This window comes from Suricata suricatta, chromosome 5 (genome assembly GCF_006229205.1).
Source record: "Suricata suricatta isolate VVHF042 chromosome 5, meerkat_22Aug2017_6uvM2_HiC, whole genome shotgun sequence".
NCBI classification, from domain to species: domain Eukaryota; kingdom Metazoa; phylum Chordata; class Mammalia; order Carnivora; family Herpestidae; genus Suricata; species Suricata suricatta.
The window spans coordinates 22,102,797-22,121,398 of NC_043704.1; the positions used below are offsets into that span (position 1 = coordinate 22,102,797).

At 34.9% G+C, this 18,602-nt stretch overlaps 1 long non-coding RNA gene across 1 annotated transcript in view; it reads left to right on the forward strand.

Moving 5' to 3' along the window:
* LOC115292320 overlaps window positions 1–18,602 on the forward strand; it is a 33,564-nt gene that overhangs the window by 8,237 nt on the left and 6,725 nt on the right. Inside the window, exons 2-3 of the long non-coding RNA XR_003908931.1 lie at window positions 6,003–6,082; window positions 15,196–15,285. This is a non-coding gene — a long non-coding RNA (uncharacterized LOC115292320). The remainder of the gene's footprint in view (window positions 1–6,002; window positions 6,083–15,195; window positions 15,286–18,602) is intronic.

Genomic DNA, 18,602 nt, shown 5'->3' on the forward strand with positions numbered 1-18,602 from the left:
GTTTGGAGTGTCATTGTAACTACTGTACTGTAAATGATGGAAAATAATTGCATATGTTAAAAAAATAGTGTTATATTCTAAAAAAAAATAAAACATAAAGTTACAAAAAAATAAAAACAAAAAAACCCCACATACTTTCAGCTTCACAGGGCCTTTGTTAACTTCAGAGATACTTCGTTTGTTGAGTTTTTGGCTTGAATATCCCTTTTTTATTTCTAGCAGAGATATACACTTAAAATAATGTTAATTATTATTTAACAGCAAATCTTCAATGTTTCATCGCAAGAAGACTTTTCAGAAGATCTGGTCAACCACATAACAGGAACTAAATCTACACTCTTTCTGCTAATCATCTTGCTTTCATTAGCTTCTTTATAGATTTAGGGGCATAAACTAAATGTGTCTGAAGTATAATTGGATTATCAAAAAGTATCCCAAAATAAAATCACTGAAGTCCAATTTGCTAAGACCAATTCATTAAAAATCTACACAGAGTGTTATTGCTGAATGATCCAGAAATGCTGTCCAGAAATAGTGTGGCTGAAATAGTCGCCAAACATTTGCTTAAACAATGTAGTGCCTCTTTGTAAATATTTGGTTTGCTCATTGTTTTATAAATTATATTACAAATTTATATCTTCCAGGTTATTTGGGGTTATTTTTATTATTAGAAATAATCCCTTAAGGCTCAAACCCAGACCCAAATATCCACACAATTTCATTACAAGGAAAGGGGAATTGCCTACCTGTGTGAGAATTGGCTTTATCTAAACAGTTTCATCATCATATTCAGTGGAAATTTTTCTATTGGAAAATTAATTTTCATTTCACCACTTTTTGTTTGGGGAAGCCCTATCACCAAATTCAAGAATGTGTACTGCCTCATAACAACAAGGAAAAAAAAATCAAGAAGTACTTGAGAATACAAACAGATTTTGATTATATCTTTGAAAATTTTTTAAGTTTCTTTATTTATTTGGAGAGAGTGCACGGGCAAGTGGGGGAGGGGTGGCAGGAGAGAGAGAGAGAGAGAATGAGAATTCCAAGCAGGCCCACATTGACAAAATAGAGCCCAATGTGGAGCTCAAATTCGCAAAGCATGAGATCATGACCTGAGCCAAAGCCAAGTGTCAGACACAACCAACTGAGCCATCCAGGTGCCCCTTGGTTTGATTGTTTCTTTTCTTTATTAATAAACCCACATGTAGGATATCAACATTTTAGATGTAGTCATGTTGAATATATTAAGCTTGCCTTTATTCTTTATTTATTAATACTATTTTCTTATGCATATTTAAAAATTTTAATGCTTATTTATTTTTGAGAGAGAGGGAGAGAGATGCAGAGAAGGGGGTGGGGCACAGAATCCAAATTAGTCTCCAGGCTTTGCTGAGCTGTCAGCACAGAGTTCAGTGAAGGGCTTGAGCCCATGAACTGTGAGATCATGACCTGAGCCAAAAATCAGATGCTTAATGGACTGAGCCATCCAGGCATTCCTCTTGTGATTATTTTTATATTTTTGAGAATATATAAAAAATAAAGGCTAGGTATAGCTTTGATTTTTGTTTGGTTATTTTTTATTTCAGTTGGAATACACTTATAGTTAATTTTGAAAATAGAAGCTTAAAAATGTTGCTTCTAACTAGAAAGAAAAAGAAAAGCATTCAATATCTTAAAAAGTGGTCTTAATTTAAACTATTTGTAGTATAATTTATCCTATTGTTTCAGTTTAAAGATGATATAATCAGAACAGTGGCAATATACATTATCTATGTGATGAATCCGATAAAGTCTTCTATTCTGAAGTCACTGAGTGAACATGTTTCACAGTATATACCTAATCTAGAAAAAGTGGGAATTGTGGCCATAATATAAATTCAGAATTGAAATAGGAGAAATTGTTAGACATAGCATTAGCCTCCAGTTTCTAGTAAATTTTAATGTTTCCGTTTCCTGGTGTTTGATTGTAGAATCACTCCAGTTTGTTAGCACATCAAAAGTCTAGTGACTTAATGCTAAAATCCATGTGAATGAATAGATCCATAAAGATTCTATGTTCTTACTGGTAGTGTTGGCTCTTGTTGTTTTTTACAATATATAATATAAGCATGTATGTAAAAAAAGCAAGTACTGGGATGGATAAAGAAAGTTAAGTATCCTTGTAGCTTTCCATACCATCATTGATATTTCTATAACCTGACACGCTTCTTGTGGCTTCTATTAGTTAATGATTACTAAGGAAGTTTCTCATTACATTCTGCCAGTATTTTAATGAAACATTAGATTTGTTCTTGGATTTCTTTGTAGTGAATTAATCATCTTATTTTTTCCTTAGATCATCTTCATTAAAAGGCACATTTCGCTTTAGATTAACCTGATTTCTTATCTGGAACCAATAGAAGTGATTGATTTCTAAGAATTTCCTATATAACTGATACTATATAAATCCCCACCTCCCCCCATGTGTAGAAGTGTTGACAATACTGACTCCATTTTTGGCTCCTCCATCTTGTTCATGCCCATACAATGAGCTCTCTCCTGGCTACATGTTCTAGGCCCCTGGGAGATTAATATACGTCCTGGCCAGATGTGGGAAAGCTCGTTCTGATCCTCCTTAGAGTGCTGAACAGAGGGCTCCTCTTGAGATAACCAAGTGGACGGGTGCACAGAAGGGGCCACTTGATGTACCCAATAGAAATCCTCTGGCACAAAAATAGCACCATGTTAGGTAACTAACCTCTGACCGCACCACAAAGCTCACTCTATAAAAGCGGTAGGTTAAGGTCCAAAGGCGGCAGGGCAGAAAATGGCTACATAGCACCAGGTTGTTTGTCTGCTAGATTCCCCTCTCAGTAAGATACCAAAGTTACCCTAAATAAAAATCTGGATAACGGGCAAGGAGGGACATGCTTTGTTATTGTTGTTGTTGTTGTTGTTGTTGTTGTTGTTGTTGTTGTTTTTGGTCTTAAAGTGCCTTCTCAGTCTGGAGGATAGTTTACTGTCCCTCCTTCCACCTTCTAATGTCATAACAGTAAGTAAATGACACAATCAGTGATCTGCTTGGTCAATACACCTTTTCCAGGTATTAGTTCTGAGACTATGTGTATCCAATATTCCATTTGGATAGGGATGATAACCGTAATGGTTATGATGGAACAGATAGGTGTAGAGTATTCTATAATAATTCCAGGTGCTAATCCAAAGAGCAAATATGATTCTTTCAGTGTGACCTCGGATAAACTCTCTAGCCTGTATTTCTCTCAATCCAGAAAACTGGATTCTTGAAGAGACAATTCTATTTTTGTTTTCTTACCAGAGCCACCAAGAAGGGGCTTAGATCTGAAATTAGAATTTCTAAAAGGCAAGCAAACTTTAGTGTCTTAATCTCTTACAGGTCTAGAGAAATCTTTTCAGATGAAGAATCTGTAAAACTAAGTGGCTAATCTGGAAAATACAAAACAAAATACAAACAAAAATAAACAAAATTATTCATAACCATAAATCATTCATTTTACGTGAACTTCATATATGTAGACATTAAAAAGAATGTCTCCCTATGTTTTATTCAAACCTAAATTCTTCACATTATAATAAAGTACTTTGTATTCTCAGCTGCAAGTTTCCAAACATTTTTGAAGCTGACAAATCCTTACTTTATACACTTTTTAGCATACGTCCAATGTGTCAAATAGATAAAGAACAGATGCTCGAAGGAGAGAGTAGGTAGAAGGCCCAGAATATTTCATGATCACAGCCTATTTCTTTTTCCCATCAACTGCTGAGGACATTGCCTAATGGAATTACTTGGGAGTCAGGAAAAGACCCAGAACAATTATTTAAAAGTCAGTTACACAATGATTAAGAAGGACACTGAAAAATAAAAATGGTTAAAGGAGTCATCTTAAGAGATTTATTTTTTCCAGTTTTCCTGAAGTGTAATTAGAACACCAAAAAATTTCACATAATTAATGTATACAATTTGGTGAGTTTGGGCATAATGTATATATCATGTTACTGCCACCACAGTCAAGGTAATAAACATCCATCATTTCCACAAGTTTCCTGTGTCCTCTTACTATTTTGTTTGCTTTGTTTTTGTTTTTGTTGTAGGCAGGAACACTTAACATGAGATCCACCCTCTCAACGAAATTTGACTATCTGATTGTTCACTAGAAGCATTATATTGTACAGCAGATCTCTTATTCATTTGTATAATGTAACTTTATACCCACTTAATAACACCTCCTTTCTCTTCAATGTTTCATCCCTTGGTCGCCACCATTCTATGATCTCTTTCTGTACATATGAGTATGTTAGATGCCTCATACATAAGAAATCATTCAGTTTTTGTCCTGTGACTATCCTATTTCACCTACCATAATGTCTTCAAGTCTATTCATGCCATCACAAATTGTAGGATTTCCTTTTTTATGTCTGAATAATATTACCTTGTATACATATACCACTTTTTCTTAATCCATTCTTGGTTGACAGACATTTGAATTGTTTCTATATATTGGTTATTGTGAATAATGCCACATTAAACATGAGTATGGGGTGCCTGGGTGGCTCAGTCGGTTAAGCCTCTGGCTTCGGCTCAGGTCATGATCTCTTGGTTCCTGGGTTCAAGTCCCACCTCTAGCTCTGTGCTGACAGCTAGCTCAGAGCCTGGAGCCTGCTTCCCATTCTGTATCTCCCTCTCTCTCTGACCCTCCCCTGCTTGTGCTCTTTCTGTCTCTCAAAAATAAATAAAAAACATAACTTTTTTTTCAAAATTGAGAGTATAGATATCTCTTCAAGATCCTGATTTCAACTCTTTTGGGTGTATACTCAGAAGTATCCATTCATGAATAATATGGTAGTTATATCTTTTTAATTTTTGGGGAATTGCCATACCATTTTCCATGGTTGTGGTACCATTTTACATTCCCACCAATGCTGCACAAGGGTTCAAATGCACAACCTTTTCAAAACTATCTTTTGTTTTTTAAATTTTTTTAACATTTATTTATTTTTGAGAGACAGAGACAGAGCATGAGCGGGTGAAGGGCTGAGAGAGAAGGAGACACAGAATTCGAAGCAGGCTCCAGGCTCTAAGCTCTCAGCACAGAGCCTGATGTGGGACTCGAAACCACAGATCGTGAGATCATGACCTGAGCTGAAGTAGGCCACTTAACTGACTGAGCCACCCAGGCACCCTTGTTTTGTTTTGTTTTATTTTAATAGTAGCAACCTAATAAGCATGAGGTAGTATCTCTTTACAGTTTTGATTTGCATTTCCCTGGTGATTGGTGAAGCTGAGCATCTTCTCATATACCTGTTGGCCATTTCTGTGTCCTTGATGGAGAAATGTCTACTCAGTTCTGTAGCCTGTTTTTAATGGGATTATTTGATTTTTGCTATTAGTCTGCAGAAGTTCCTCATATGTTTTGGAAATTAACTCTTAGCATACAAACAAGTTGCAAATTTTGTCTCCTAGTCTACAGGCTAGTTTTTATGATTATTGTGTCCTTTGGTGAGCAGGAGAATTTTAGTTTTAGTCTGATGTAGTCCCAGATCATTTATTTTGTGCTTTTGTTGCCTAGACTTTTGATGTCATAGCTGAGAAAAGATTAATGAAACCAGGGTCAAGAAGCTTTTCCCTAAATGTTTTCTTCTAGAAATTTTTGATTTCATATTTTACACTTAAGTCCTTAATCCATTTTAATGTATGTGTTTAGTGTGAGCATTCAAATTCATTATTTTAATTTTTTATTTGCAGAGAGTTGACACACCATGTTACATTAGTTGAATCAACATAGTGACACAACATCCTGATACGTTATGCTAGGCTCACCACCAAGTAGTACCATTATCACTACCTAATACAGTGCTATTATAATATCATTGACTACATTCCTTATGCATATCTTTTATTCTCATGACTTATTCATTCCGTAACTGGAAGCCTGTTTCTCTCATTCTCCTTCACTCATTCTATCTTTTTAAATGTGTATTTCCAGTTTTCCCAATACCACTTATTGAAGAGACTGTCCTTGAACCAACTGTTCTTGGCACCTTGTTGAAGATCAGAGATAATCATGTAAGTGTGGGATTACTTCTGGGCTCTCTCTTCTGTTCCATTGGCCTATTGTTATGCCTTTTGCTATGCCAGTCTACTATGCTACACTGTTACGCCATGTTGTTGTTATGCCAGTTCCATACTGTTTTGATTACTGTGGCTTTTTAATATATTTTGAAATCAGGAAACATGTTTCCTAAAATAATACATTCTATAAGTTTGGGCCCATTAGGATAAAAATAGTGATAAAAAAATTAAACAATGTGTTTTAATGGATTTTTCTGTTTACTTTAATACCTATTATACTGATTACAGTAGCAGTTATTTATAAATAAACAACTAGTTATTGGCCAGAGATCCATTGTTCTTGATAGTGGAAGTTTGTACCACATTTTTTATATGTGAAATTTTTAATGCTTTGACACAGTAATTGCTTTTTCTGTGTATTGACTCTTCAAAATGGTTGAACATGGACATAAAATAGTTTATATGCTTAAGAGAAATGGAATTTATATACATATGAAATGAATATATATGCACACACATATATGTATATATATGTATACACACATACACACACAACTATTTATTAGACAAATGTAATATTTATGCATTTTGTTCCTTTGCCACTTGTGTTTTTGATATCTTTTTTAAGTAAAAATTGCTTAATCTAAGGTTATGTAGATTTATTGTTATATTTATTCCAAAAAACTTGGTGTTTTCACTCTTAAATTTAATTCTTTGATCCTTTTTGAGTTTTAGTTTAAATACATTTTGAGATAGTATACCAACTTTATTCTTTTTTCACATGATATTCAGTTTCCTCAGTATAATTTATTCAAAAGACTATTTTCCCCATTGAATTGTTTCAGCAACTTTGTTGAAAATCAACTGATATTTTAGCAAAATAAAAGAAGTAATATTATGTGAATAAAAGCAACAATCTGATGAGGTCAATCCAGATCAATGAAGTTAATTAACATGAATTATGCAAAGACAGTAGTCTCTTTTCTTTAAAACACACAATTAGTGGTGATGTCTTGACTTCCACAAAAATTTGTACTAGCTTAACTGAATATTGTTTGGAAGTATGGATAGTTCAACACTAAAACTTTATAGACTGACTTTTCCACAGAAACAATTTAACACATTTTCTCAATCTAAAATTAAAGAGTGAAGAGATATATATGATAATTATTAACTATTACTAATTACTTTTGAGAATATTTATTGAACCATATTTAAGATTCCAAAATGATTCATAATTTTAAATAGTTTCATTTTATTTTTTATTTTTAAAAATTTTTATCACTTATTTATTTATGAGAGAGAGATAGACTGTGAGTAAGGGAGGGACAGAGTGAAGGGACACAGAACTGGAAGTAGTTTTCATTAGCTTCACTGACTGAGCTACCCAGAACCCCCTATTGTTTCATTTTACAGAGGCTATACTTTTAAATTCTACATGAAAGACTGATATTAAATATTTTCTGAAGCATACATTTTTTACAAGATTTGTTTTTATATATCACATGGAGTCTGGAGAAATTCACCCATCCACTTAAATGCTGATTGTTATTAAAAGAACAAAGAATTTATGTCAGAGAATGTTTTGGATTCACCAGCTTCCAGAGAAGAACAAACTATTATCTGTAGGCTACATTTGAAAACTATTTATCTTGTTCCTTGTATCCAAACTATATTTCACAGTTCATGAGACTCCAAGGGAGACAGTTTTCAATAGAAATGGTGCTAGGATTTCCTCACAGTTAAAAATTATAGGTGCATAAGAGTCAGGTGTGCTATAAGAGAGAAAGGCTTATAAGGGTCTCTGGGTGGCTCAGTCGGTTGAGTGTCCGACTTTGGCTCAGGTCATGATCTCACGGTTTGTGAGTTCAAGCCCCACATGGGGCTCTGTGCTGACAGCTCAGAGCATGGAGCCAGCTGCAGATTTTGTGTCTCCCTCTCTCTCTGCCTCTCCCTGCTCATGCTCTTTCTCTGTATCTCTCTTAAAAATAAATAAACATTAAAAAATGAGAGAAGGGCTATAAAATAATCTATCATATAAGTAGAGATGTAAAATTAATAATTTTATGTTAAAATCTTGTTAAATGATTTTAGGCAGATCTCATGTTAAAAATGCTGGCACTCTGTCCTGAAATAATAAATAATAGAAAGTCACTGTCTTGCCAAATGCCATGGTTATTCATAATATAATAACAATAGACTTTAGGGAACTCATCATAATCAGACATTTTATGGAAATTTCTTCTTAATAATCTCCCATTTTCTAATTACAAAAATGTATGTTTGAAATCAAATAAACACCTGAACCGCTAAGTATATATGCATATTGTTATGTACTAAATTGAGTCACTTCAAAATTATATGTTGAGGCTCTAAACCTGGATTGCATTTAGAGGTAGAACTTTTAAGAAGAAAACAACCATTAAATGATATCCAATGGGTGGGACCCTAATCCAATATGACTGTGTGCTTATAAGAAGAGGAAGAAACACAAGAGATGAGTGGGCATGGAGAACAGGTCAGGTATAAGTACACCAGGAGAAGACAGCCACACAGAAGCCAAAGAGATAAGGTTCAGGACAAACAGAACCTCTGACACATTGATCTTAGGCTTCCAGTCTCCACGACTATGAGATAACACATTTCTGTTGGTTAACTCATCCAGTCTGTGGCATTTTTCCAAGGCAGTCCTAACATACTGAGACACATATTAAAATAAAAAAAAATGATAGAAACTTAGGGGATGTTATTATATTAGTTTGCTAGGGCTGCCATAAGAAAATACCACAGCATATGGCTTAAACAAGGAAAATTCATTTTCTCACCATTATGGAGGCTCAAAGTCTAAGATCAATCTTTTGGCAGGTTTGGTACCTCTGGAGGCCTCTCTCTCTGCTTGGCTCGCAAATGGTGACCTTCTCCATATCCTCACGTGGTAGTTTCTCTGTACATGTGCAGGCTTGGTGTCTTCTTGTGTTCTAAATTCCTCGTCTTATCAGATCCTCAGCTATACTGGATTAGTGGTCATCTTGACACCTTATTTTAGCTTAGTTATCATTTTAAAGACTCTATCTTCAAATACAGTCACATTTCTGAGGTACAATAGGTTAGAATTTCAACACAGAAATCTGGGGAAGATACAATGCAGCCCGTAACTGTTATCTTCATATAACTTTTTTTCCCAAAGGGAGTTAAAAAATGAAGTAAATTAATATTTTAATTTGAATATATAATCTAATACAAAACATGCACTTCAAATATCAGATTGCTAACTTGTAAACATATAGTTGCTCACATTCTTTGCTTAATATTCTCTAACAAAGGTGGGGTACCTGGCTGGTTCAGTATGACTCTTAATTTTGGGGTCATGAGCTCAAGTCCTACGTTAAGTTTATAGATTACACAAACAAACAAACAAAAATTATTATGTAACAAGGTGTTTACTACTAAAATGACAAAGTAGATGTGTACAATTTCATTACTTGATACCAACATTTCTGAGTCTTAGAACCCTAGACATGGTAACATTTTTATACTGGATAATTGAGCTCTTAATATCACTATTGTTTGTATTAGGGAAAATTATAAAACATATATAAAATAAATAAAACATATGTGAACCTGAACTCTAATTAACTTTTACTTGATTTATATTATTTCAATGATCACTATCCACTTAATATTTTGAATAAAATTTCAAATATTGTAAGAGTTCATCCATGAACGTCTCTTTAAAATAAGGCTTATAAGAAATTTCTGGGGGCGCCTGGGTGGCTCAGTCAGTTAAGCCTCCAACTTCAGCTCAGGTCAGATCTCACGTTCATGGGTTCGAGCCCCGCATCAGGCTCTGCGCTGACAGCTAGCTCAGAGCCTGGAGCCTACTTCTGGTTCTGTGTCTCCTTCTCTCTCTATCCCTCCCCCTCTCATGCTCTGTCTCTCTCTGTATCAAAAATAAATAAAACATTAAAAATATTTATAAAAAAAAAGAAATTTCTGTTTTTCCACAAAATCACAGAATCATAGTGTCATGTTCCCACTGATACATTTAATATAAAAATTCTATTTAAATAGATGGGATATTAAAGTAATTATCTGATTTACTTGAACTCAAATTATGAAATGTGTTAACATTGTCTGATTAATACTTTTGAGAAATTGTTAAATGTATCACCTATATATAAAATAAAAATTAGAAGAAATACATAATGTCAGGTAAGTTATTTAACCCTAGAATAAAATGTATCAAGCCAGAATTCCAGGAGATATCACTAAGGGTTCTACAAGGTAAGATGATTGAAAATGAATCAGTTATTTACTTCTATATTAATGCACATAACAGTGATTGAGAAATCTCCTTAACAAGTTCATTAAAGGTTTTCCAGCACTGCTTGTCAGTGTCCAGCGGGACATACTCACTTGACTGAGTCAGTTCTAGATCAAACAGTAGTAGCTGTTGATAATTGGTGTGATATTGCAAGAAGGTGACATGAGACTTTCCTTCTGGAAGAAATGTCTTTAACCTCTCATTGCAGGCCGCTGACTGACTTACTGAACTGAAATTGCTCCCTTCTACAAAATGGCAGTAATAGTAATAACTATTTCATAGGTTGCTAAAGGGTGTAATTTTCAAAAGTACTTAGTATAATATTGGATACATAAGATATTAAATGACGGCTTTAAGTGAATACACATTTTTTATTAAGAAGATGGATCCAGGAGTCAGACTGCTTATAGTCCATCCTCTTAAACGATGTAGTATGTTACTTTTTAAAAAAATAATAATGTTACATATAATAAATTATATATGTCTTTTAATGTCCTTGGTTTTCTTATTTTTCTATGTAGTGTTATATTATTCATGTATCACACTTACTTTTTAATAGCTGTATATAGTAATAACAAGATTAAGATGCTTTCTTCCAAACTAAATTACTTACAGCAGCCCAAGTGTTATATTGAAGGTTATAGAATATAGAAATTCTGAATTGCACTGAAGCTTTCATAAGCCAGTGGAGACGCCACAAAACCGTTCACTCACAGGAGGAAAAATGGCACTGATTGGATTAGAAGTGGAAAGATTAATACATTATTGTCCTAAAGGATTAGAAGAAAAATGGTTCTCTCACCGCTGCAAGCGAGCACAAGTGATCCAAAAGCATTAGTTGTGTGAGGCAGTTTGTAGAAGCAGTTTCATTTGTCACTAAACGTAGTGGTTGAGGTTCAAGAACATTTGAGTTATGGTCCAGCCTCAGGGTCAGTGGCCACATCTTCAGAGCAATACGGCAGATTTAGTTGTGATTCACATCCTGAGAAACACTCAGCTTTATCATCTACCCCAAACTATCAACCCTTAACTCGCATCCTGTTTTTAAGAGGACATCAGGGTAGATCACTTACCAAGTTTCTAAAAGAAATATATATACAATGTGCTTTTGAATATATATAGCATGTATATGCCTATATACATATACATACATATGAACATTTTTTTCATATGATGGCTGTTAAAGCTTTTTAGTGAATGATTGAATGACAACTATTTCAGTGGATTTTTACATTTGGGCATACTTACTTGTTAATTTTGAACGTGAGACTTGATTCCATGTAAAAGCTGTTTCATTTCCAGGTAAATGGAATCAGGAGCTGTTTGACAGAAGGAAAAAAAAAGTTTCCCCTAATCATAGAAGTTAGGAGGTTGCCGAAGCATAGAAAAAAACTAGAAAAGGAGAATTTATATAGTTAGAAAAAAGGTCTCAGCGATTTGTACATGATGTCTCCCACTATAGTTACAAATTTACAGCTTATAGAAACACAATAAGTTTCAGGATACCTACCATAGAATTTCAAAATGATTAAACAATAACTAGATGATTCTTTGGTTACCTTTGTGGCACCAGCTTCTAAAATCTAATATAGAGCAAGGACTGCATCGACCTCCAAGTGGATCTATATCATAGATCGTTAAAATGACTTCAACATTTTAAAATATTTTCTTCTAATTTTTTATTTTCTTTTTAAATTAAAAAAAAATTTAATTTTTATTTTTTGAGAGGGAGAGACAGACAGAATCCAAATCAGGTTCTGAGCTGTCAGCACAGAGCCCAGTTTGGGGCTTGAACTCATAAACCATGAGATCATGACCTGAGCTGAAGTCACCCCTAAATATTTTCAAGTAAAATAGTTTTGCTTATATAAACGGTAAGCCAAGTGAAGGAATCTCACTGTCAAGAGGCAAATCTATGCCAGCCTATTTACATGTGTCTAGCAATGTTTAGAACTCTGTCATATGACTAAGCCTATAGCAACTCTGTATCAGACCTCATTCTAAAGTTATCTGACCCCCTCCCATCCCCACACACAAGTGAGTCATCTCATTAACATGCACAAGATACTTCTATTACTCAGAAAATCCCAAGGATTTTAGAAGCTATGTATCAGAAACCAGGGAAAACCCTGTGTGAGTTCCAGGAGCTGACAGTCAGCAAGAAAGCAGGGACTTTAGTCCTGTAACTCCAAGAAAGTAAATTAAGCTAATACCTAATGGACTTAGAAGGGAATTCTTGGCCTTCCTGAGATCAGAGCCTTTGTTTACTACCCTTAGTTTCAGCCTAATGGAGACCCTGAGCATAAAACTTAAGTAACCCCTGCCCAGTATCCTGACCTTAGAAAACTAAGAAATGAGTTTGTGCTCTTTTAAGCCACTCTATATGATAATTTTTATATAGCACTCAAAAACTAATTTACCTCTCCTCATGGAATTTATATTTTATTGGGAGAGACAGATAATAAATACCTGAGCAAAAGCTAATAATGCAATTTCAGACAAGAAGTGCTTCGAAGGATAGTATAGGTTGGGTGTAAGAGGAAGGGTATAGTGTGCCAGGGGTAAAAGAGGAAACCAGGAGATCACTGGAATGGAAGGAAACTCATTAAGCTGTAGGGAAAGCCATAGGTGCACTTAGCAAAACAAAATAAAGTGAGGAAAATTTGATGGGGAAAGAGTCTGGATATAGCGGAAGGGGTTAGATAATAAAAACTCAGGACAGTCATTTATTTTTACTTTCTTAGAATTCTTTCAACAGTTTAATCTCTTCTAAAGAGTTTTTAAAGTATTGATCATTTGGGAGGATTTTGATAGCCTGTTTAATATTTTCAAACCCTACTGTTGTATTTAACTTTCTAACTATCCTTCTGTCAATGTTGATGATGTGTTTTATTTTTTTACACAGTGGTCTGTTTAATTGCTATACCCAACTTTACATAGAATTGGAAAGAAGCTCGGATCTCTATATACATAAGAAGTTAATGACAATGGGTGTCATTTTGTTTATTTGAGTGAGGTTTGGAATTAACAATGGTTCTGTGTTTCTGATTTCTCATGCATTAGACATTGGGGATTTATTCCATGTTTTTGTTGCTTATTTAGTTAGCAATTTGATGCATGTGATACCTAGAATTACGTAGCCGAGGTGCAGGGTTACAAGAACCCCTGGCTCTGGGTTCCCAGACAGACTCCTTTGGCTACTGGCTGCTGACAAATCCAAAGGCAAAAAGAAAAAAAAAAACAAACAGGTGGTGGCAAAACAAGAAAGGAATTTATTTCCATGAGGCAAACACTGTGAAGATAGTGGACTAGTGTCTCAAAACCTTCTCTAAAACTAAAAATCCTTCTAAAATTTTTTTTAATTTATTTTATTTTATTTTTGAGAGACAGAGACAGTGTGAGCAGGGAAAGATCAGAGAGAGAGGGAGATACAGAATCTGAAGCAGGCTCCAGGCTCTGAGCTAGCTGTCAACACCCGACATGGGGCTCAAACTCACAAACCAGGAGATCATGACCTGAGCTGAAGCCAGATGCTTAACCAACTGAGCCACCCAAGCATCCTTAAAAATCCTTCTAAATCTATGTAAGGAAAATTTGGGACAAAGGTCAGTGGGTGCGTGCAGATGGGCAGGAAAAGTCAGCTTGATCATTCTCTGAGGCTCAATCACTGGGGTCTTGCTGGCTCAGGACAGTCCCTACTGCTTGAGGGGGTAGTTTCCCTTCCTGGTCTGGAATGCTTTGCCCTCAGGATGTTCCCCCTGAACTAAGGGGCAAGCTAGAGAAGAGAATCCAACCAACAAGTCTGAGGTCAAAATGGAAGCAGAACCCAACTTGAAAGGGCACTGATTGCTCAACCAGGGACCACCCTAGTAACACCCAATCAGAAGTGGCCAGCTAAAATGCTTAACATAGAAGCCATAGATAATCACTTATTGCTTAAGGCTAGTTACACCCTAAGTGGGGGTCCTTGGTCCACCCTGTAATTGGTTATTTTCAAAGATACTCTAAATGTTGTGATTGGGTCCCACCAAAAGTAACAAGTGCTCTAAACAACGTGTATGGTTAAAATTGCTGCCAATGCTGTTATGCGAAAATGATTGGATCACTGTACCTGTGTCACAATTTCCTGTAAGTCCCCGTTCCCAAACCCCATACAAACCCTGCTCAGCCCTTGTTCGGGGCTCTCAGCACAGATCCACTGCGCTGGTGAAGTCTGTGAGCCCGAGCTTAAGCCTGGCGAACTTAAGCCCGTAATAAATGCCCTTTGCTTTTGCATGCGTGACTCGGTCTCCCTGGCGGTCTCCGGTGTTTGGGGACGATATTGGGATCTGGGCGTAACACAAGTTCTCTTTCAATTTAATTAATGGTTATCATTTGATCATAATAAAATAATCTTTAGTGACAGCTGGTTTGCACCAGCTCATGCAAGTCCATTGTGAGCATTTCTCCCCAACTCACTGTTCAGTTAAGTCATGTTGGTAGCCTAAATTTGTCTTTGGTGGGGCACCTGGGTGGCTCAGTCGGCTAAGCCTCTGACTTCGGCTCAGGTCAGATCTCACGTTGGTGGGTTCGAGCCCCCCGTCAGGCTCTGTGAGGACAGCTAGCTCAGAGCCTGGAGCCTGCTTCCGGTTCTGTGTCTCCTTCTCTCTCTGCCCCTTCCCCTCTCATGCTCTGTCTCTCTCTATATCAAAACTAAATAAAACCATTAAAAATATTTTTAAATTTGTCTTTGGTGAAAACAGTTATACCAACAAATCAATAAATATATTATTTTTTTCCTCAGAGATCCAGTTGTTAACCTTTACCAGCATACCAACAATCCAATATATCAGTGACATGGTGATTAATATAAATTTTAACAAGAGATTTCTCTGTAAGTTATCATCTTATTTTGTCTTTCTATTACTCATAAAATAATTTTTGAGAAAAATAACATTGTTCCAATTGCAATTTATGCATGTGAAGTTATTTATATGTATATCTTTGTTGGTCACATTTAATGTAATAACATTTAATTTTTATGTATAAGAAGGTAATTAAACAATAGTTTATTCAATAGTTAAACTAGCTTATTCTGAATTAAAATTAATATAGATTTATCATATTCAATTATATTTACTAATTAGAAAAACCTCTTCATATCATCTTCCTATTCCCCAAATCAATTATTATTGTGAGACATAGTAGAGCTTTCTCCTTGTAGGTAATTGTTGATGAAAAATAAAGAGTCTACAATCTCGTAAATTGTCCTGTCATATCAACTGCAAAGGAAAATATGCCTAGTTCCACAACTAAACACAAGAGAAACTTAGAGAATAACAATTATCTTCCCCCCTGCAATATTTAATTTTTAAAGGAAAAAGCTGAATATATATTTATAATATATATATTTAAAACCTTGAAAACACAAAAAGAAACCTTACATTTGTATCTCAATGAAATACAGTAATAAGATAAAATAGTAATATGAGAGTTATTTCTTTAAATGAACTATGTATAGGGTAACAGATTAAAATAAAAAATATAAAATTATGATATATGATGTGGGTATATCTAAATACTATCTTGTTTATAGTAGTTTATTTTCTTCCTCAAATACTGTGGATTTTGCTTATTTATATGTTTTAACTTCAAAAATTTTGTATCCAACTCTTTCCAGAAATTTAGATTTTGGTGCTTCACCAATTTCTGCCTAGGAAAGCAATGAAAAGAATCAGACTGTAACTTTTATTTTTCAGTAGACTCTATCAACAAGGGCCTTGTTTTTTCCCCTGACTATTCCAGCTTCTATTATTTCTGATCTAAAAGAAAACTATTCAATGCCTTTGGAATGAGCAGTGCAAAACAGCTGGCTAGCCTTAAATGTACATAATCAATTCATAAGTCATTTGATACACGCTCCATTCCTTTTCTCTGATTTTTAAAATACATTTGGTTATTTACTGTCCAGAAGACAAAACATTTTGTCAACTTCTTTGTTAATCATGAAAATTCCTATATTATCACTGATTCTTGCATATGTTCCAAATAAGTGTTACTAATTAGTTGCAATTTAAGAATCTTCTTCAGTCTTTTATGAACCAAATTTAATGTTCTGTGGAAATTTTTATTTTCACTTTAAAAATATTTAACCATTTCATTCTTCAAGTGGAGGATATTCTTAGGATAATGCTAGTTATAATTTTTCTTTCCTGTATTATGCCTACGGCGGAAAAAAAGCAAACTGAGTAATTTATGAGGACTATTCTAAACACGATGTTTCACATTTTGTTTCTGGGGGAAAAACAGCGTAATGTGATTAGAGAAACTATAATTTCAAGATTATATAACTAGGAAATACATGTACATTTTTACTTAGTGTTTGATGAAACATCAACAATAAGAGTATAAACTAAAAATAAATGGGGCACTTGGATGGTTCAGTTGGTTAAGCGACTGACTTTGGCTCATGTCATGATCTCACAGTTCATGGGTTCGAGCCCTGCATTGGGCTCTGTGTTGACAGCTCAGAGCCTGGACCCTGCTTGGGATTCTGTGTCCCTCTCTCGCTCTGCCCCTCATCCACTAGTGCTCTCTCTCTCTCTCTAAGAATAAATAAAAAACATTAAAAAATTTTTAAAAAAGTAAAACACCTAGGATGACAAGCTTCATAAATGAGTTTAAAAGCAATATATTTTTTCCAAGTACTTCTGTAATCTTTGATATTAATTGCTAAAAACTGAGTAATTTCAGGACTAAACATTAAGATAGGTAATGTGTGGGGAATAAGCTTAAGAACTCCCTGAGCTTGCACCAATGGGCTAACAAGACATAAAGAAATAGAAAGCCACATGATGAAGGCAAATAAGATTAGGTAAACATGCAAAAGCCCCCAGTATAGGACAAAAGTATAAAAATGGGAAATCTCGGGATGTATGCATCCAAGATGAGGTAAACAAGATTAGGTATTCAGGGCAGAAGTGCCCCACACCCAAGTAGTACAATAGCAGAGAGATGCTTTCACAGGAAAGAAGGACCAAAATCGAAACAGGTAAGCAGGGCTATAGACCACAGCAGGATGAAGTTGCCTAGAGGGGAGCTAACTAGCAAAAGAAAGGTGCCTTGTTGACCTTGAAGTAGCATTCTCTTCATCATCCCCTAGGCAAGGTTAGGTAAACAGAAGTGGGGCCTCACATCTGCTCTAAGTTACCATTTGCCCTGCAGCAGGACTTTGTTTTGTATTGACTTAACCCCTAACATGGCATTTCTTCAAAATCCCCTTTCCCTCATGCCCATGAGTTAATGTTCATGATTTCATTGTCTTTTTATGTACGTCCATTACCCTTGTAAGCCCTCTGATCTTAATAAAAATGGAGCAAGGACCCTTACTGGGGGGCTCTTGTCTCCTCCTGGACATTAGCCATCTCTCACATTTTAATCCCGCATTTGTTCTCTTGCTGACCAAGACAAAACTCCAGACCCAGGGTTTACAATTTAATGTTATAATTTATCATTAATTACAGAGCAAAACTGAAAATGAAAGAGGGTGTTAAGACAAAAATAAGGATACTTCTGCCATATTACTTAATGGAATGTGGTTTTAACTTTTTAGTTCCTAGATCATTTGGAACATTATTCCTGACTTTCATTTTGTCAAAAGTATTTCCTTATACTGTTTTCCATTATTATTTATGTATGATTTAGATCATTTGAGAATTATTTTTGGTGAACTACATATTATAGTAGATTACGTAAATTTTAGGTACTAATTGCTAACAAAACATTTACTAAAATGTACATCCTTTGCGTGGTATTATGAAATGTTTCTTTAAACTTCATAAACACAAATGATAAGCTCCAAACCTTGAAAATGAAAAGCAAAGTTGGAGGCATCACAATTCTAGACTTCAAGTTACATTGCAAACCTGTTAATGATCAAAGCAATATGATACTGGCTCAGAAATAGACACATAGATCAACGAAACAGAATAGAAAACCCAGAAATGAACCCACAACTATATGGTCAACTAATCTTCCACAAAAGTAGGAATAAATATACAATGAGAAAAAGACAGTCTCTTCAACAAATGGTATTAGCAAAATTGGACAGCAACATGGAAAAGAATGAAGCTGTACCACTTTCTTACCCCATTTAGAAAAATAAATTCAAAAGGAATTAAAGACCCAAATGTGAGAACAGCAACCATAAAA